General features: G+C 38.9%; 1 protein-coding gene and 1 non-coding gene across 2 annotated transcripts in view; both read right to left on the bottom strand.

The window, feature by feature from the left end:
* The window catches only part of CEP126 (centrosomal protein 126), a 165,665-nt gene that overhangs the window by 26,664 nt on the left and 117,195 nt on the right, over positions 1-21,806 (bottom strand). The gene's annotated exons all lie outside the window — the stretch shown is intronic.
* LOC113610058 (small nucleolar RNA SNORA57) lies at positions 19,860-19,978 on the bottom strand. Its single transcript, XR_003428927.1, has one exon. It is a non-coding gene; the product is annotated as a small nucleolar RNA SNORA57 (small nucleolar RNA).

Raw genomic sequence — 21,806 nt, 5'->3', positions numbered from 1 at the left:
GTACCTGGGGGATTTATAGACAGTTGAAGAGGACTGATAGATGCCAGGATGATAATTATAGTGATGAGTAATATAATGGTAAAAGAATAGCTAATATTTTCAAGCATGTACTGTTTTAACAGGCATTGTTCTAAACATTCTCTATGGGTTTTCCTTTAATTCTCTCAGAAACACTGTTATGTGGGTATTATAGTAGTACAAAGCATAGACCTATTTTTACTGCGCAATAAGGGAGACACTGTTTATCTCTCTTTCCAACATACATGCATTGCCTTCCTATAAAACAGTGACAAAGACAGTAAATGACCAGAGACTGGGCTTTTCATCTTTGTGGAATTCACTAATGCTACGATATTCCCACAGTCATTACACGGTTCCATGGTTATCTGCCCCATCTTCTACCACTTCCTTGCTTCATCTGGCGAGCTGAAATGCTGCCCTCTACCCCACACTCTGTTATCTGAGACAGGGAACTAATTACAAAAGCATTAGATTACTTTTGAGACCAATTCAGTTCAAATACTTAGTATATCTGTAAGAGTGCTTTGGGGTTGCAAGAGGTCATGTATATATGCATTCACCTCAAGAATAGTCTGGAACTTATCATAACTTCCCATTGGGTGAACCAGGAAAATACTTATTCCACCCTACCTTGGAAAGAATTGTGTCTGTTTCGACTCTGGACCTTTAAACTTGGCTGTCAGCCCCTGCTCCACACCCCGGCCAGTTTACACAAGCAAAACAAAAGAACAACATTTGACCCAGACCGATCCTTGTGATACATGGATCAGTTATTGCTAGTCTCCCTGGTTTTTGTATTCTTGGCTTCTTACACTGGTTTTAGAATCTGTTTCTGGATCAGTTAATTTATACATCACTCTGTCTCCTTGAAGTTTAGTTTTCTGTTCTTTGATTTTGGCATTGCCTGTGTTCTTGTGGACAATCCATTCCTGTAGCCTGGGGAGGAGGGCTGGAATTCATACAACTGGAAAGTTAGCTGTGCAAGGAGTGAGTTCACCTTGGGGTTTAGGTTTAAGATGGAGTCTTGAATGCTTTGATTCCTTCAAGGGTCTGCTCCTACACTAGGTCTCTCGTAAAAAGAATTCTGTGTAAAATGTTCAGCGTTTTAAAATGTGTATTCCTGAACTGCTTGAAGCTTACACTCTCTTTGATTATGTTTGGTGATAATTTACAACTGTTTTCTATTTTGTTTCATAGGCATATACCTCTTGTGACTTCATCCAAGTTATTGACGAAAAATGTTGAACAGAAATAGGACCAGATACAAAATCCTCTGGCATGACACTAAAGAAAGACTTTCCATTAGATGGGCAGATCTACTGTTAATAACTATAGCTATCTTACAACTTACATTTATCTGTTTTGTCTATAAGAATATGATGTTAATTTCTCCAGTGATTTCTGGAAAATAAAATCCATTGGGTCTGTAGCAGTCTCATCTCCTTCAGTGGTTTTTCAGGCTGTATTCCTTGGAGCCCTGAAATTTTGGGAAAGTGCTTGGAGTTTATTTTGGGGAGTGGAGGAAGGAGAGTATGGTTTTGCCTTTCCTGCTTCAGTTAGAGCAGCCCTACTTTTATCTGTTTTAGAAACTGAAGTGCTGGGTAAGATCTCATTTGCAAAGAGGATTCTTTGGCTTTAAAATGTTCAAAATCCTTTTTTTCCCCCCAAGGTAATGACTATTGCTAAAAGTAGAGCTAAAACACCCCTTTTGCTATCAATTCCTTCTCCATCTGAATTGGCTCATCAGTCAGAGCAGTCCAGTTATGTGTGTATAGTCTGTTGTCTAGATATGTTTCTAGGCTTTTATAGCCTAGCTTGTGAAACTAATTACAGTTACAATATAGTTCCAAAGGAAAATTCATTCTGAATTTCAAGAGATAGTATAGTAGCTAAGAGTGTAGGTTCTGAGGTCGGATCACATGGTTTAGAATTCCAGCTTGTCTCACATCCTGTGTGGCTTTGGAAAAGTTTCTTAACTTCTCTGTGCTTCACTGTTCCATCTGTTAAAAGGGGTAAAAGTGTCCCAGCTACATTATAAGGTTTTGAGAGCATTAAATGAAATTATCATGTACTGTGTCTAGCAAAATGTCTGGCACATTGTAAGTGCGTGATAAATTGTCCTTAGATTATCATTGGCAATATCAATTGACATCAGTTGTAAATGTCAATAAATTATCATTGCAGTAACTCATCCAAAAGCTGCCCATGACTGCACACCACTGTTTATGCCTGAAAAATTATGTAGAGTACCTTAGTTTTATGAGGGCTTGACATAAAGTGGGTCCTCAATAAAAGCTGACTGAAAATGTAGTTGGAGCTTTCCTGCCTTTCCATTTATGGGGTATATGAATCTATTGTCGGGTCATATATGTTAAATCAACTTCCACTTGAGTTATTTTTATTTGATTCCTTTAATCTTAAAAGAAGGCATATCAAAATATTTCAATAATAGAAAGTTTGAATTTTACCTTAAAATTAAATATATCCTGGGAATTGTGGGACATGAAAACAATCAGTATTTTTGAAAATGATAAAGTCTCAAAATAACATACCTGAATATAAATATTTAAAATTATTTTAAGATTTTAATAGTAGTGTGGTCATAATATATAGATTTTAATATTGCTATAGCATTTCTAATTCATAGGAATAAAAAACAGACTCATGATCTTGACAGATATATTAGCTAGGCTTATTCAGAAGGCTTACATACACTCCTGCCTTCCAAAGGCAGGAAATGCTGTGCTTGAATACCCTATTCCTTAAAATGATTCTTTTTTTCTTATATTTTCTTTAAAAAAATCCAGAGTGTTTGTGTTTTATCTGGTTTATTTAGGTACCTAAGATGAAAGATGAAGTTACATGAATTATTTAAGAATTGATTTGACTGGCAGCGAATATGTGTCACTGAAGCTCTGTGTATGAGAAATACTCTAGCAGATGTTTCTGGGAGGAGATTACCTTTTGTTTATATCAAACTTATAAATATGCCTCAAATGATTAAAAACTAACCTTGCCAATTAAATCCCATGTATTTCTAGCTTGTTTGTCATGAAAATAAGCTGGGAAGTGAGGAGATGGTTTTATGGAAGAAACTTTCCCATTGAAAATGATGCTTTTGGTTTATGATTCATTTGGATGAATGAATTCTTGGCTTCCTGGTCAGGCACTCCTTCTAGGTCTTTACTTGTAATGCTCTGATAGCATCTCTGGGTCTTTGATGATATTTTTGCCTTCCCAATTCATTTGGCAAAAAGCCATTTGAAAACCTTACCCACTTCAGGCAATATGCACACTTGGAAAGCAACCTAAGTAAACGCAATGAAATATTTTGCACTGGGGTAGTTCAACTAGATTCTCCTAGAAATGCGGTATCTCCTTGCTAAACCTGTGGCTTTAACAGTTTATTTTAAAAATCCATTTATTCTTTGTTTTTCTTCTCAGGCCAAGAAGAAAACAGTCTTACTTCTCTTTGTTGATGAAATAGATCCTGTCATAGGTTTTTATTCTAATCCTTAGCCTGTCAAGATGTTTAAAAAATATCTTGAGCTATTTGAACACTTATTTGTGGTAATCAGTATATAAAATAAAATATTTTGTACACAGAAATGACACATCTGAAAGAATATTATTTATTGTGTCCAAATTTGAGACATAAATTTCCATGTGTGATTCCATGAGTGAGGATCTCTATAACTTATCACTCATTCATTTAACCATGAAACACATTTGCTTGAATTGTGGCTTTCAACTTTTCTTCTGTTTCTTTCTCTTTCAGTCTTACTATTTTCTGCTGTACATTTCTCTTTGTTTTTTTTGGGGGTGGGTTTGTGATTTTAATTTTACAACAGCTTTATTGAGATATATTTTCATACCATAACATTTGCCCTTATAAAGTGTACAATTCAGTGGTTTTTAATAGAGTTGTGCAATCATCACCACTATCTAATTTTAGAATATTTTCGCAATCCCATAAAAACACTCCATACCCATTAGCAGAAAATCTCTATTTCCCCCTCCACTAGTCTCTGGCAACCACTAAACTATTTTCTGCTTCTGTGGATTTGACTATTCTGGACATTTCATATAAATGGAATCATATGATATGTGACCTTTTTTGACTGGCTTCTTTCACTTAGCATAATCCGTGTTGTAGCTTGCATCAGTACTTCATTCTTTTTTTAATTGCAGAATAATAGTCTGTTATTTGGATATATCACATTTGATTTATCCATCAGCTGATGGACATTTGGGTCCATCAACTTTTTTTTTTAGCTATTATGAATAAGGCTGATACAAATATTTGTGTACATGTTTTTATGTGGACATATGCTTTACATTCTCTTGGGTATAAATCTAGAAGTCATTTCATAACCTTTGTTAAACTTTAATTAATTCTTAAATAAAATGTTTTTACATTTAATTCAGATTTTCAGTTTTTTTATGAATCACTTGTTTATTCACATAGTGGTGCTTGCCTTTTGTTGATTTCTAATAACTCTTTATATATTCCACATATAATTGTCAAATTGTTGATTTTTAATAATTATTTTTAATTTAAACTTTACCAAAGCTACACATAGCTTAAAAATCTACAAGTGTTATTATGAAATAATTACCAGCACCCATCTCCATTCTTTCTTCCCAGTGATAATCACTTTTAATTCTTTTAGCTCTTTCTTTCAGTATTTACCTCAATATTTCTAAGCCACATGCCTATACTGTCATTCTTGATATTTCAGTTTTATATGTGATATATTCACTTCCTACAGTAGTTCTTATCGCATTCTCTACCCTTCTCCCCATACCACCTTTCCTTTCAGCCTGTAAAGTACTTACCAATATATTATAATTTTTTATATTAATATTTAATAAATTACTATGTAAATATAATTTGCTGCTGTTATGTAGCATACTATGAACATATTTATTTCTTATTCAACTTTTTGTTTTGGTTGTCATTAAAAAATCATGACTTTCTGTTCAGTTTTTAATGTAATTTATTGCTAATTCTAACTCTGCCAGAGTGAAGAGTAATAAATAACATCAAACATAGTAGATTTTCGATTCTGTTTATGTTTTTGTAGCCATCTCTTTTGCATTTGTCTTAATGGTTGCTTTCTATGCTTGGTGCACAGCTGGAATCTTCCTTTACCATCATCCTAGGGTTTTTTTTTTAGACTTTTCCTGTATTGGCACTGGGTCTTCCAAGAACTAAATGCCAAGATGGGGTTAAATAAGCAATAATTTGGGGCTTCCCTGGTGGCGCAGTGGTTGAGAATCTGCCTGCTAATGCAGGGGACACAAGTTCGTGTCCTGGTCTGGGAGGACCCCACATGCCGCGGAGCGACTAGGCCCGTGAGCCACAACTACTGAGCCTGTGCGTCTGGAGCCTGTGCTCCGCAACAAGAGGCCGCCATAGTGAGAGGCCTGCGCACTGCGATGAAGAGTGGCCCCCACTTGCCACAACTAGAGAAAGCCCTCGCACAGAAATGAAGACCCAACACAGCCTAAAATAAATAAATAAATAAGCAATAATTTATTAATGAAATGCCTGTGAGCAAAAACAGAGAGGGAACTGGGAGAGGCTGAGGGAATCCATCAAAACAGAAGACAAGTCTGACCCTCAGGGAAGGTTGGGTAGATGGAAGGAAGGTTAAACCAGCCTTCAAGTGGCCCATCAGAAGAGTCCTGTGTCTCCCAGGAATAGGCCTGCCTTAGTAATGGAGTCATTCACTGGGATCACCGCATGGAAAGTGTGGGCTGGGCTGGATTTCCGAGCACAGCACCTAGGGCCCTTGGTCAATATCCTCCTATAGTTGGAGGGCTGTCAGGTGCATTCTCATAGCCACCATAGCCACCTGTTTCTTAGATTTAATATCTTTTTTTCTTTCGTTTACTCCTTTGTTTTAGTAGATCATATACTCTAGTAGCTTAAGATCATGGTACACTCATATCCTGTGCAATATTCCTTAATATTTGGTTTATTCCCCTTTTCTCAGTATATATTCACTGAAATGGTCCCTTTAGGCAAGGACTGAGGGAATCTTTACAGTATATTTACAGTATATTTGTTGAATGTATTGCAGGGTCCTTCTTCCTGGGGACCTGGCCGTCTTTTCACTTAGTGGTTCCAGATCTGAAAATTGGCTCAGGTCTGGGAACTGAGCAAGGCACTGTGACTTTTTATTGGGACCACTGTCCTCAGCCTCCTGCTCCTGCATTCTTACCCCTAGTTGAAGATGTTAAGTAGTACCCTTGAAGGGTGCCTGGGTATTTTGTCCTTAGGAACTCCAAATTTCTATTAATTCTCTCTCTGCCAGTTAAGTTCTCTCAGCTGCCTCTTTAACCTTGCTGGTTTCATGGTAACTGTGGTCCCCTGACTTCTGACAGTTAAGTGCTGCTACCTGGTTTCTCTTACTTTGGGGGCTCATCATGTCCATCACTATTAATGAGCCCTGCTCTGTGACATCCTCTTCTAGATTTGGGCCTGGACTACAGAGGAGAACTGGTGTTGAAGTTCTTAGTGATAGCACCTGCCTCTGTAAGCGCTAGCACTTACCCCTTGTAAGACCCTACTGAGGCCTCTCCACCACAAAGCAATGAATATGCCTCAGAGTTGTCCCCACTTCCTCTTCTGGCTGCCAGGCAGATAACTCTTACAAAATCCCAGCACAATATTGCTAGGGAAGTGCTAGGCCTGAAGGATATGCCAGAAGAATCTGTCTGGTGAGAGAGGGACCAGCATCACTAAGCACTTCAGGGCTGGTTCCCCTCTGTAGTCTGGGGCTGATGGTAAGAGAATGGGCACAGAGCTGGGTGTCTGTTGAGCCTCAATACTGGGGGACATCCACCCAGATGTCCTCCATCCCATGTTTCACTAAATGTTCTGATACCTTAGTGTAACATAGCATTTAATCACCTCTGCAGCTCCCCATTCTACATATTAAGCCCTGTGATTGCTCCTTAGCTGTGTCCTCTTCCACTGCAGGAAGAGAAGGACCTCTTTGAAAGAAGTACCACAACAAGCACACGTTGGTTCTCACACTTAGCCTTTAACTGTTTGCCAGCTGCCCTAAGTTTTGCATTAACCCTCTGAAGGGCTTCCATTCACTTAGTAAAAACTAGTCACTGTCCTTGCAGGTATGGTCCCTCCTGTGCCTTTTAAAGGCCTGAATTATTGCATTGGTAAGCCTGTTTTTCTCCACTGGGTATGTTTCCCCAGGCCATTATCTGTGAAATATTCAGCAGTTAAGCCACCATGTTGTGCCAGGGATGATCTGTGGCCAACATTCCACTCAGGTTGGGGTTTTCCTTGCCAGCCAGTGAGTGATCTGGCCTTCCCTCTACAGGCTGCTTTCTTGGACCATTTCTCAGTACCAACTATTCAGTTCAGTTCCTCTGAGAAGCAGATACCATGATGGAATTGGAGACGTACGAGATTTATTAGGATGAAACACCTGTGAAGGCTAATGTGGGGTAAGAGCAGGGGTTAGCTAGGAAAGTTTTGATATTATGATGTGGAAAGAAGGAAGGAAGAAGCAGCTTTAAGAAAGTCTTGCCCACACTAATGAGTCACTTGTCAGCAAAGACTGCCCACTGGACGAGTCCCCATTGGGCCAGAACAGTCCTCTTTTAGTCCACTCACTACTCAGTCACAGGGGAGAGCCTGGGGGAGTGAGGCATTGGTTTGAACACTGTGGGGATGCTGAAGCTACCCCAGGTAGAGGCTTCAGCCAATATCCTCCCTGGGTCAAAGGTGTCAACTTAAAGAAAAACGAAGTTGTGAGTTAAGTTTTATTCAGGGATCTTACTGAGAACTATAGCCCGGGAAACAGCCTCTCAGTAGGTCTGAGGGGACTGCTCCAAAGAGGTAGGGGAGGAGCCAGTTAGTATATGCATGAATTTTTTGGCTGGAAAGTACATGTAGTCATGCATACATCTTGATAAAACATTACTGCTATTCACAAATACAGACATCTCAAGTTAATGATTTTAGTGCTTTTCTACTGTAGGACGATGCAAGAATCTGGGGTCATTGAAATTCTCCCTTAGATATGCACCTTAACTATCTAGGAGTCCAAATATCCAAAGCACAGAACTTTCCTCTTGATTTTCCCATCCTGAATTCCCCTCGGGTGCACTGTTACTGTGTTGCATCTTAACCCTTTGTATGATGATGAGCGACAGTCTTTGTTCTTTTTACTTACGAAGGGAAATCTAAACACTGCACACCCATGATTGTCATTTCTATCCTTCCCCCACTGATCTGTAATGCCTGCTTTGTCATAAATCAGGCCTCTTTGTTTGCATGGGTTTATTTTGGGGCTCTCCATTCTGTTACACTGATTTTATATGTATCCCTGTGCCAATACCATATTGTCTTAATTATAAGAACTTTCTATTACGTCTTGTTATTTGTAAAGCAAGTATCTCCATGTTTTTCTACTTATACAGGTGTATCTGAGCTATTCTTGTGCCTTTCCTCATTCACATAAATTTTCCGATCAGCTTGTCAAGTTCCAGAAGCAGCCCTTTAGTGTTTTGACTGGAATTGCATTGAATATTTAAGATCATTGGGAAGAACTGACATCTGTATGGTAGTGTGTTTTCAAAACCAATGACATGGTATATCCTTCTGTTTATTTCTTTTTAAATGTCTTTCAATATTATACATATATATTTTTCCAGAAAAGGCTTGCATATCTTTTTATTTGTTTGTTTGTTTGTTTGTTTTGCGGGCCTCTCACTGTTGTGGCCTCTCCCGTTGCAGAGCACAGGCTCCGGACGCGCAGGCTCAGTGGCCATGGCTCACGGGCCTAGCCGCTCCGCGGCATGTGGGATCTTCCCAGACCGGGGCACGAACCCGTGTCCCCTGCATTGGCAGGTGGACTCTCAACCACTGCGCCACCAGGGAAGACCCATTGCATATCTTTTTAAAGATTCATCATTGGTACTTTAAATTTTTGTCGTTGTTGTAAATGGCATCTTTTCTTCAAAAAAGTTATATTTTCTGTTTCTTGCTGGAGTATAGTCATGCCTTTCAGAATTGTCCTACTTTGAGGCAAAGAGGCCTGGCCTTTATATCCCACATCTACCAGTTACTGGCTAAGGGCTGCCCTCAGGGACAGGGTGTGACCCTATGTGAGAAGTCTCTTGGCCTGAGGCCATTGTCTGGAGAATGACTCAAATGAGAGCTGCCAGCTGTCGACACTCCCACCAGCTAGGAAATACTACTTAGGCCTGAAGGGGGAGTCTCAGCCGAGTATCAGAGCAACTATTAAATGTCCTTTAACAGATTGAAGAGCTCTCTTCTATATCCTTAGTTTTGTTAAATGCTCCTGCTTTTGCAAAGGGAGAGGAGGTGCCTACCTGTACGGTGTGGGGAATTGGATGTGGGGTCTGACTGCTTCTTTTTTTTTTTTTGCGGTACGCGGGCCCTCACTGTCGTGGCCTCTCCCGTTGCGGAGCACAGGCTCCAGACGCGCAGGCTCAGCGGCCATGGCTCACTGGCCTAGCCGCTCCGTGGCTTGTGGGATCCTCCAGGACCGGGGCACGAACCCATGTCCCCTGCATCGGCAGGCGGACTGTCAACCACTGCGCCACCAGGGAAGCCCTGATTGCTTCTTAAACAGACTTTCAACTCATCCTGCATCCGCCTCACCTTTACCCCCAGGTAACCCGAGCTTTTTCTGTGGTTTTGCAGGACAGACTGGCTTGCTCTTAGGCTTCTCCCACTGCAGCATAGGTTTTAGCTTTCTTTGGTCATCCAAGTCAGTTACCACTTGACTACCTGCTTTCTGACCTTCAAAGGTCTGATGCTGTCTTCTCCCCGGTCTCTCTCTTTTTTATTCCTTAATTGTCATTTAAGTTGGGTTCAGGAAGGAACAGAGGTAAATTGTGTGTTCAATTGTTCTTGCCTGGAAGCTCTCTCAGTATCTGGATTTGGAGATTTATGAAACAAAGGTAAAGTGGGTGGAGTTTGACATAGGCTGTTTCTCAAGAAGGCCCCAATTACCCCTTCTTTCTTCTTCATCTTTGCTTGCCTAACCCACCCTTCAGGTCTCAAAGTAGTAGTCACATTCTCCAGGATGCCTGCCTTCACAGCCCAAGTTTGGGTTAGATACTCCTTCTATGTGATTGCAGTATAAAGTTTGTTCCTCTTATTGTAACATTTATCACACTTTGTGCTTAAATCCTTGTTTACCAGCTTTTAACATCTCATAGGCTACACATTTATTGACGGGGATTGTATTTGATCTCTGTTGGAGTCCCCAGTCCCAAGCACAGAGGTGATTTAAGAGGTATTCAACAAAGTTGTACTGAGTGAATATATATTGATACATAAATAAATCACACAGCTTTGAGTTGATTTCCAATAAATGCAGTAACTTACAAAGCTCTCACTTTTCTGTAGATAAATATTTTTTCTTTTCTTTATTTGCTGGACTCTAGAAACCAAAAAGGCAATACTAGTTTTATTTTGATGGTTATTAGACTCATAGATGTTAATGTCTTAACCAATGCCATTTTAAAGGTACTTGAGTTTATCACTAATACGGGTTAGGAGTAGAGGATGTGTAAAGTTCTTTCTCTCTTTCTTTTAAGTTCTTTAAATGTTTACTACTCAAACTTCTAATTTTAGTATCTAGGCATTATAAAAATCTCTAGAAGAAAGGCGTTATGACAACTACTACATAAGCAATAAAGTATGAGGATAAAATATTAAAAATGGAGAAGAGATTTAAAAAATATTTTAAGTGTTTAATAAGTATTTTTTGGCTCATAACCCAACTTTTAGGAAATATAAGCAATAACAATCATTAAGGCAACCCTTCAATATTGTATTTTTGCTTACATAGTTTACCACTCTGTAGTACAGTATTAATAGTGCTTTATTATACTTTGTTTTCAAAAGCACCAACCACAGAACAAAAGTTATTCTAATGTAATCTTTTCAAGGAAGTCCTTGGAGAGTTTATTTCATTGATGATCATATACAGGAAGAAATAAAGCAAGTTTATGATTAGTTACTCCTCTTCTGATTCTGAAGCTACAGGAGCCCCTTTCAGGAATATTTGTTTAAAGAATGCCCTGGAAGTTGCTTATGTGACAAGCAAACTCAGTCTCCAATGTGGAAAAACTGTTATAGGATCTATAATTCAGCTTCATCGGAACTCTGGAAAGGCAGACTTTAAGGGGCATTCTTTAGCCTTTCATGTGTACACTTTTATCAAAGAAGACATTCTCATTTGCTCTTAATTTTCTGGCTTATCTGATAAAAAAATAAATGTACCAAGTAGTGTGAAAAATATAGTGTGAAAAATATACTACTGAGAAACCACCACTGCTAATATTCTGTTGCATAGATTTCCTGGTTTTTCTTTCTCTATATAAAGCAATATATTAACATAAAACAAGTGTTGTCAGAAATCACTGATCTTCAAACTAGGTTGCAAGTTATCAGTGAGTGAAGATATTTTATTGGTTGTAACCAGCATTGTTTTGTTTTTTTAATTGAGATATAATTGACATATAACATTGTATTAGTTTTAGGTGTACAAAATAATGTATATATTGCAAAATGATTACGACAATAAATTTAGTTAACTTCCAAGCAACTGTTAAATTCCTCAAAAAATAAAAAGTAGAACTACCAAACAATCTGGCAATTCTACTTCTGGGTATTTATGTGAAGGAAATGAAATCACTATCTCAAAACAATATCTGCACCCGCATGTTCACTGCAGCATTATTTACGATAGCCAAGACGTGAAAACAACCAGCACCCGATTTTAAAGGGTAAAAGCTACTGGCATTCGTTGTGATAGAAAGCCCATTGTCTCCTAACCACTAGAGGGCAGTATATTACATTAGTTTTAAAAAAAAAAATCTCAGACAGTACAACTTAATACAACTCGACCTAGTTTTACAACTGATTATGATTACACGTAATTTTATGTTGGACTGTTAGTTTAATGGTATGTGAGGACCTATCACATGGCATACACTGAGTTAGGGATATACTGATGAATAAGACATGTTCTATAATTTAGTAAGAAGACAAGGGTGATAACACAAGGCAGTCAGTTATTCACTTCGGTTTGGCTTGTGTCTGCCTTTCCAGCCTCATATCCTGCCACTCCCCAGATTTCGAGCTGAGCTGTGGTCATGCTGACTACTCCTAATTGTCTTGGACATGCTGTTCTCTCTTCCTGGGATATTGTTTGTGCTTCTCTCTGCCTGGTGAACCCCAATTTACACCTCAAACTCCAAAATCCTGACTTTCCCAGGCAAAGTTAAGTGCAAGCATGTGCTTTCTTCATTCCACTCCTTTGGAACCAAGTCTAGTCCTCGTAGAGTTGATGACTTATGTCTCTTTTCCCTAGGAAACTGAACTGCTGGAAGGCAAGGGATGTGTTGTTCATTTTTGTTTCTCTTGCTGTGGTTGTGCCTATCACATAGACAGTGCTTAAAATGCATATTTAATAAATGAGCAAATAAAAGTGCTATGAATAGATGCTGTAATGAGATAATTTCCTCTATAGTCTCTCCATTGATCCTTCTACGCTCTCCTTCTGTACATGCCACTAAAAAGCATCTAAACGAAAGACAGGATGCTTTGACTTGCTGATGGTGAGGGAGAGTTAGGCTTTGCCAAATAAGAAAAGGAAAGGGTAATGAATTTTGGAGGATAATTTAGTTTTCCCTGATATTTCCCCCATGACACCTTGGGGAATGATCTTCATTTTAGCAATACACAGCTGAGACTAAATAATCTTTGTTCTTCTGTCCCTATCTTACAGTAGCCAAGTAGGCAAAGTGGTTATGTTTGTCATTTGGCTAGCAGTTAACAACCCTGACACCTTTAGCATTAAGAAGACAGGATGCCTAGTACATTCCATTGTGATCTACAAAAGCTAAAGAAATCAGTCAAGTTTCAACATGCCCCAAGTACTCATGTGGCAAATTAAACAATTCTCCATCCAAGTGGTATACGTAGTTTTTTATAAAAGTTTTTGTTACATGTTCACTTTAGATATGCTTGCAAAAAAATTAAAAAGTATTTTTAGCTTGTTTTAAATCTTATAGATATGCCCATACTCATAGTCATCTAGGAAATTCTGCTCTGTAAAGAGACCTGGTTGTACATTACAAGGGTTAAGTAAGGTCTAAAATCAAATAGACTTTGGTTTGAGTCCTGGGTATGTCTTTTTCTGGCTTTGTGACCTTGGGCACATTACTCAACCTCACTTCACTTCAGTTCCTTCATTTGAAATATGGACACAGCAACAGTACTTCCCTCTCTGGGTTGCTAGGAGGATTAGATGAGGTCCTGCATGTAAAGAGCTTTGCACAAGATTTGGCGTATTGTGAGCTTTCAATAAATGTTAGCTATTATTACTAGATAAATATCTTTACTGCAAGATAAAAGCATTTTTTTCTTGGCGTGTAGACTTTTCTTTTTCTTTCAAATAACCAGCGCTTAATGGATTTTTTCCCCCCACTATGGCTGTAAGAAGTTTATTCTTGCCATTTTGATAAGACATATGGCATAAGCACATGGGGGCTTGAGAGCATGAGGACCTTGGTGAAGGTAAAGTGAAGCCCCTGCTGTGCGATGCGATAGCCTGGGCTGGTGGGGATCAGACTCCATGGGCCTCAAAAAGTCTCTCACAGGGCTTCCCTGGTGGTGCAGTGGTTGGGAGTCCGCCTGCCGATGCAGGGGACGCGGGTTCGTGCCCCGGTCCGGGAGGGTCCCGCATGCCGCGGAGCTGCTGGGCCCGTGGGCCGTGGCCGCTGGGCCTGCACGTCCGGAGCCTGTGCTCCGCGGAGGGAGGGGCCGCAGCGGTGAGAGGCCCGCGTACCGAAAAAAAAAAAGCCTCTCACAGTATTTCCCATCCAAAGAGTTCTTACCTTTGTTGCCCCTGCAGATGCAGTGGGGAATACAGCCTTGTTATTAAGCACCTTGAGCGTCTTCTGCTACTTTGGCAAGAGTGAGATTTTTCTTCCACAGCGTCACTGATGTTGGGCTTGTAATATGGCTTTCAAACAGATTATCTAAATGATCAGTTCCTATGGGTAGGAATGTTACTCTGTATAATCCATATCCAAATGGCACACATACGTGATTAATATATTTTTAAGCAAACTATTAAACATATGTTTTACTGTTTTATATAATTATAGTGACATTTGTTCTGACCCAAAAATTGGGATGTATGGTACAACAAAAATTTTTAAACGTTTTAAGAGTTTAAAACATTTTAACTTTTAATTTTGAGATCATTTTAGACTTACAGAAAAGTGGTCATGACAGTACAGAGAGTTCCTACATACCCATTACTCAGCTTTCCCTAATGTTAACATCTCATATCACCATGGTAGAGTTGTTAAAACTTAGAAACAAACATTTGTAAAATACTATTAACTAAACCACAGATTTTATTAGGATTTCAACAGTTTTTTCCTTAATTTTTCCTTTTGTTAATGTCCTTATTCTGTTTCAGGGTCCAACCCAAGATAATGATGTTACATTTTGTTCTGTCCTTTAGTCTCTTCTAATCTGTCACAGTTCCTTTGTTTTTCCTTTCCTTTCACGACCTTGATAATTTTGTAAAGTACTGGTCAGGCATTTTGCAGAATGTCCTCAATTTGTCTGAGTTTGTGTGATGTGTTTCTCCAGATTATTGAGTTTATAGATTTTGGGGAAGGGTGCCACAGAAGTAATGTACCCTTCTCAGTGTGATATATTAGGGGGTACAACATATTGACATAGTCTCTTACTAGTAATTTTAATCTTCATCATGTGGTTCAAGTGATAGCAGCCAGGGTCTCCTTTCCTATAAGATTACTTTTTTCCCTTTGAGATGAATAAATACTTTGGGTGAGATACTTTGAGGCTATGTAAATATTCTGCTTCTCCTTAAACTTTCCAGCTGATTTTAGCATTCATTTGTGGATCTTGCTTGTAACAATTTTCTAATGGTGATTTTTCTATTTCCCTCATTTCTTCTACGTTTATTAATTGGAATGCTTTTGTAAAGAAGAGTTGTTTCTTCCCTCTCATCTATTTATTCAATGATTTATGTCAGTATGGACTTACAGATATTTGTCTTATTCTTTGGGTTATAATACAATATTATCATTATTTTTTTGGTCAAATTGTTCCAGTTTTGGCTACTGGAAGCACTTTTAGGTTAGTTCCTGTGTCCTTTTAAAATACTTCCATTTTTATTTACTCCAGGCCTATCTTGTATTTTCCCTGTACCAGTTCTAGAATCAATTACTTCCCCCAAAGCCCTGGTTCCTTCTATTAGAGAATAGTTTCTTCGTTTTCTTTCTTTTCTTTTTTTTTTTTGCGGTACGCAGGCCTCCCACTGTTGTGGCCTCTCCCATTGCGGAGCACAGGCTCCGGACGCGGAGGCCCAGCGGCCATGGCTCACGGGCCCAGCCGCTCCACGGCATGTGGGATCTTCCCAGACCGGGGCATGAACCCATGTCCTCTGCATCGGCAGGCGGACTCCCAACCACTGTGCCACCAGGGGAGCCCAGAGAATAGTTTTTAGAAACCAAGATCTGAGTGCCAGTTTCTCTAAGCAGACAGAGCAAGGAAATATGCATATGTGTGCTGACCGATGTACACATACATATCTATATTTTTGTATCCATCTATCTGTATATATATTTTAAAACAGCATGAATTCATGCTGACTCTGACTCCCACCCAGCACCAGAGGTTTTATTCTAGCTTTCCCCTTTTCTGGAAAAGGCAAAACCATAAGAACAAAAAATGGGTCAGCGGTTGCTCAAGGCTGTACAAGGGAAATTTTGGCTTGACAAATCTTCATGGTTCAGTGGTGGTAGATGCACAACTCTCTGCATTTGTCAACATTCATAGAATTGTATACCATAAAAAGTGAATTTTACTGTGTGCAAATTAGAAAAAACTTTAGCCAGAACATTGTAAGAACTCAACATGGAATGCAGATCATGACGAATAAATCTAACTATTAAAATTAACGACATAACCACACTGAAGGGGATGGGGAAGAAAGGAGCTGACCTACAAAACTTTGGAAAACAGTATATTGAGTGAATCAGTAAGACTAAAGTCAAAAGGAATGGTATAAACACTGAACTTCAGTTGGTAAATTTGTTTCTCATAGGTATATGGGTTAGCAGTTATGAAACTACTTTTCATTGTGTACCAGGGTTAAACAAATTAATGCACTCATTGTGGATAATGAGAGCCAGGTTTCTTAATGCCAAAGAAAGAAGAAAGAAATAAACATTTTTGAATAAATAAAAGAATAAACATTTTTGGAATTTTTATATAAAATGTTTATAGAGATATAAAAACTGTCATATTTAGTTACACATTTAAAGAATTTTTTTAATTGAAAAGGATAAAATTACATGAAATTGAGAAAATCTGGTACATGTTACAAGCTATTAAAATATACACAAGTGTGTGTGTATTTATATATGTATACAATGTAGTTTTCTCTAAAAGCATCAACATTTGTAGGAACACAGGCATTGCCATTCTGACTCAAACTAATGAGGTTTTGTTCTTATTAGAAACAAAAATTTACCTCTATATTTCTTGAATTGAGTGGTGTTGGTGTATTTTATTGCCAATGTGATTTATCTATTTTTAAAATTTTTACTGGAGTATAGTTGATTTATAATGTTGTGTTAGTTTCTGCTGTATAGCAAAGCGAATCAGTTATACATATACATATATCATTCTTTTTTAGATTCTTTTCCCATATAGGTCATCACAGAGTATTGAGTAGAGTTCCCTGTGCTATACAGTAGTTCCTTATTAGTTATCTGTTTTATATATAATAGCATGTATATGTCAATCCCAATCTCCCAATTTTATCCCTCCCCCGCTTTCCCCTCTGGTAACCACAAGATTGCTTCTACATCTGTGACTCTATTTCTGTTTTGTAAATAAGTTCATTTGTACCATTTTTTTTAGATTCCACATATAAGTGATATCATATATTTGTCTTTCTGTCTGACTTTTAACTTTGCTCAGTATGACAATCTCTAGGTTCATCCATGTTGCTGCAAATAGCATTTTCATTCTTTTTTATGGCTGAGTAATATTCCATTTTATGTGTGTGTGTGTGTGTGTGTGTGTGTGTGTGTGTGTGTGTCTGTATACACCACATCTTCTTTATCTATTCTTCTGTTGATGGACATTAAGGTTGCTTTTATGTCCCGGCTATTGTAAGTAGTGTTGGAATGAACATTGGGGTGCATGTATATATATATATTTTAAATATCTTTATTGGAGTATAATTGCTTTACAATGGTGTGTTAGTTTCTGCTTTATAACAAAGTGAATCAGCTATACATATACATGTATCCCCATATCTCCTCCCTCTTGTATCTCCCTCCCACCCCTCTAGGTGGTCAAGCATGTATCTTTTTGAATTATGATTTTCTCCAGGAATGGGATTGCTGGATCATTTGGTAGTTCTATTTTTAGTTTTTTAAGGAACCTCCATACTGTTCTCCATAATGGCTGTACCAATTTACATTCTCACCAACAGTGTAGGAGGGTCCCATTTTCTCCAAACTCTCTCCAGCATTTATTGTTTGTAGATTTTTTGATGATGGCCATTCTGACCAGTGTGAGGTGATAACCTCATTGTAGTTTTGATTTGCATTTCTCTAATAATTAGTGATATTGAGCATCTCTTCATGTGCTTTGCCAACATGGATTTAAAATGAGGTTATGGTAATCCTCTTTGATGCCAATTTTATTTTAATATTACATATATATACTACAGTATGATTTTATTTATATAAATGTCCAAAATGGACTAATTAAATCTCTGGTGACAGAAGTCAGAATAGCAATTATTTTTGAGGGGTAATGTGTAATACTTCTGGGGTGCTAGTAATGTTCCATATCTTAATCCAGGTGGTGGTTACTTCATAAAATTTTATCAAGATATATGTGATATATACATGATTTGTTCCCCCTTTATATATGTGTTATATTTTAATTAAAACATTTGCTTAAAATATTTCCAGACTCATGCTTGGACAGTTCAAATATCCAAATGTGTTTCCATGCTATTGTAAGCAAGTGATCCTCTCTGACAGTGATTTTAGATAAACCTGTCTAAATTTCTCTTATCAGTTATTAGAAGCTCTGCCTCCTACAAGTGTGTCTAAATTTTCTTTTGATTATTTTTTTCAAATCCCTTTATTTATTTAAATTTATTTATTTATTTGGCTGCATTGGGTCTTCTTTGCTGCATGCAGGCTTTCTCTAGTTGTGGCGAGCAGGGGCTACTCTTCGTTGCGGTGTGTAGGCTTCTCATTGCGGTGGCTTCTCTTGTTGTGGAGCATGGGCTCTAGACACACAGGCTTCAGTAGTTACAGCATGCAGGCTCAGTAGTTGTGGTGCACAGGCTTAGTTGCTCCACAGCATGTGGGATCTTCCTGGACCAGGGATCACAACTGTGTCCCCTGCACTGGCAGGCGGATTCTTAACCACTGCACCACTAAGGAAGTCCCTCTTTTTTCTTTTTATAATTTTTTTTCTATTTCTTTAATTAATTAATTAATTTAGTTATTTAAAAATTATTTGGCTGTGTTGGGTCTTTGTTGCTGCACGCGGGCTTTCTCTAGCTGCGGTGAGCGGGCTGCTCTTCGATGCAGTGCATGGGCTTCTCATCATGGTGGCTTCTCTTGTTGTGGAGCACGGGCTCTAGGCCTGTGGGCTTCAGTAGTTGCAGCATACAGGCTCAGTAGTTGTGGCACACAGGCTTAGTTGCTCCATGGCATGTGGGATCTTCCTGGACCAGGGCTCAAACCCGTGTCCTCTGCATTGGCAGGCGGATTCTTAACCACTGTGCCAGGGAAGCCCGGAAGTCCCTCTTCTGATTTTTTTGATATCCTTTGCCTAAGAGATTACCATATCTTGTAGTGAGTTTTATTAGTTTATTCACTGAGGAAAGTGATGCTTTCTTTGATTCTTCTAAATTTACTTTCTCAATTCGAAAGAGAATCCTTTTTCCCTAAAACTTAAAACTCAGTGTGATAAGGCATTTTTCTTTCTTACATTATTTAAAAATATATATACTATCACATTCTCACTTAGTCTTCACTTTTGTAGCATGCAAAATGCTATTCTCTTTCACTTTAATTCAAAAGGAACCTCTACTCTTTGTCTTTCTACTTTTCTCACTTTTAATGAACCCCCTCTGGATCTAAAATTCTAACATTTATTTTTGGGGGAGTTATGGGCAATATTGCACAGTGATTCTAGTAGTGGACAATGTCATAATGTATTAGTAAAGTACAAATCTTATCCTGCTTTACCAGCTTACTAGTGAGGCTGTTTTGGCCTAGGCTGACTTTGGATTTTAACTATTTTTAACTATCCTTGTTTGTAGAGGCATTCTTTGATGCACAAATGAAAGGAATTAAAGTTAGGGATTATTAAATGTGGAGCTGGTCTGGCATGTAGGATGCTGTTGAATACATCTACAGTAGCATATAAATATAAATCTTTGTCTTTAAAAAAACCCACAAATTTTCATTTGAGATGTTTGGAATACTTCATAAACATCATGGCACACCCATTTGGCCTGCTTACCCCATTGGAATATCATTATTTATTTATTTGTTTGTTTATTTATTTATTTACTGTAGAACAGCCTTTATAGTTTGCAATGCAATGTGGAAGAGGAGGGGATACCACAACTCTGGCTCCTAGGGCAGCTCCACAGGCCTGAAATCAAAGAAGGCGTTGAGTACCAGGAAGGAGCCTGCTGAACCCTGGTTTTGCCCTGCTCCTTGGAGCCCAGTGTCTGGGCACTTGAGGTTAGAACCTATGGAATAGAAGCCTTCCGTGCCGAAGATGTGACACTGGGAAGGCCAGAGCCCTTTCCCTCGACCTCTATACATTACTGGGACCGAGAGGAATGTCATTTAATAAATGACATCAAAATTCACAAAATTGTACTGATGGCATAAAAAAATGTCCCAAAATATTTACTAGTAGAGGCATACAACTTTCTGTTTTTTAAAATCTAAGCTCTAAATTTACTCTTGCCTTCCTAAATTCTGCTCTTATACACCCCAAATAAGATGGTACAAAATGCTTCTTCTTTCAGTTGGTCATGACCTTGGGTGAGTTTGTCTCTGGATTATGGTAACAGAATAATGGTTCACCAAAAACAGTCACATTCTGGGCTTCCCTGGTGGCGCAGTGGTTGAGAGTCCGCCTGCCGATGCAGGGGACGTGTGTTCGTGCCCCGGTCAGGGAAGACCCCACATGCCGCGGAGCGGCTGGGCCCGTGAGCCATGGCCGCTGAGCCTGCGTGTCCGGAGCCTGTGCTCCGCAACGGCAGAGGCCACAACAGTGAGAGGCCCGCGTACCGCCAAAAAAAAAAAAAAAAAAAAGTCACATTCTAATCCCCATAACCCATGACTATGTTATGTAAAATGGTGTATTAGTTTCCTATTGTGATGTAACAAAATACCACAAACTTAGTGTCTTAAGACAATATAAATTTGTTACTTAAAGATCAGAAATCTAAAATGGGTTTCTGTGGGCTAGAATCAAGGTGTTGATAGGACTGTTACTTCTGTAGGCTCTAGGGCAGAATTTGTTTCCTTACCTTTTCTTGCTTTTAGAGGCCACCTGTATCCCTAAGGGTGTGGTCCCCTCCTCCATCTTCAAAACCTGCAGTTTAGCATAATATGCATATCTCTCTCTGACTTTAACACTGACCCTCCTGCCTTCCTCTTTTACTTATCTGGACCCTTATGATTACACTGAATCCACCCAGATAACCCAGGATAACATCCCCATCTTAATATCCTTAACTTAGTCATATCTGCAAAGTTCCTTTTGCCATCTAAGGTCATATCTTCACGTGTCCTGAAGAGGAGGATGTGAACATCTTGGGGGACCATAATTCTGCTAACCAGTTCCATTTTGCCTAACTTTTAAGTTTATTCCTATAAAATTTCTGGTAATACCTTATTATCTTTTTTTTTTTTTTTTTTTTACTCCCTCTTGAACCCATTCCAATTAGATTTTTGTTCCAAAACTCTGCTGAATCATTTTTGTCAAAACCACCAGTGAGGGGCTTCCCTGGTGGCGCAGTGGTTGACAGTCCGCCTGCCGATGCAGGGTACACGGGTTGGTGCCCCGGTCTGGGAAGATCCCACATGCCGCGGAGCGGCTGGACCCATGAGCCATGGCCGCTGAGCCTGCGCGTCCGGAGCCTGTGCTCCGCAACGGGAGAGGCCACAGCAGTGAGAGGCCCGCGTACCTCAAAAAAAAAAAAAAAAAAAAAAAAACCACCAGTGACCTCCAGGTAGCCAAATCCAGTGGGAGTTTTTCAGTCTTAATTTAACCCAAACTTATTACCAGCTTTGACACAGTTGATTCCTCCCTCCTTCTTGAGACAATTTCTTTCTTCTCTGCTCAGATCTCTTCTCTAGCTACATTCTCTCAGCAGGTGATTTCAACTAATTTCACGGCTGTAAATATCATCTGCACACTGGCAATTCCCAAATTACATGTTGACTCAGGGCCACACACCCAAATTCCAGACTTGTGTGTTTAACTGCCTATTTAGTATCACCACTTGGATAGATAATAAGCATCTTAAACCTAAAAATGGATTTTCAGCCAAAACCTGCTTCTCCTTCTGTATTCTTCATCTCAGGAAATGGTTCCATCATTCACACAGGTACTCAGGCCCAAAAACATTGGAATCATCCTTGATTGCTCCTTT

The sequence above is a fragment of the Aethalodelphis obliquidens genome, unplaced genomic scaffold, assembly GCF_003676395.1.
Source record: "Aethalodelphis obliquidens isolate GAN/ISIS:26980383/991018 unplaced genomic scaffold, ASM367639v1 scaffold60, whole genome shotgun sequence".
Classification (NCBI taxonomy): domain Eukaryota; kingdom Metazoa; phylum Chordata; class Mammalia; order Artiodactyla; family Delphinidae; genus Aethalodelphis; species Aethalodelphis obliquidens.
This window is presented reverse-complemented; position numbering and strand designations above follow the sequence as displayed.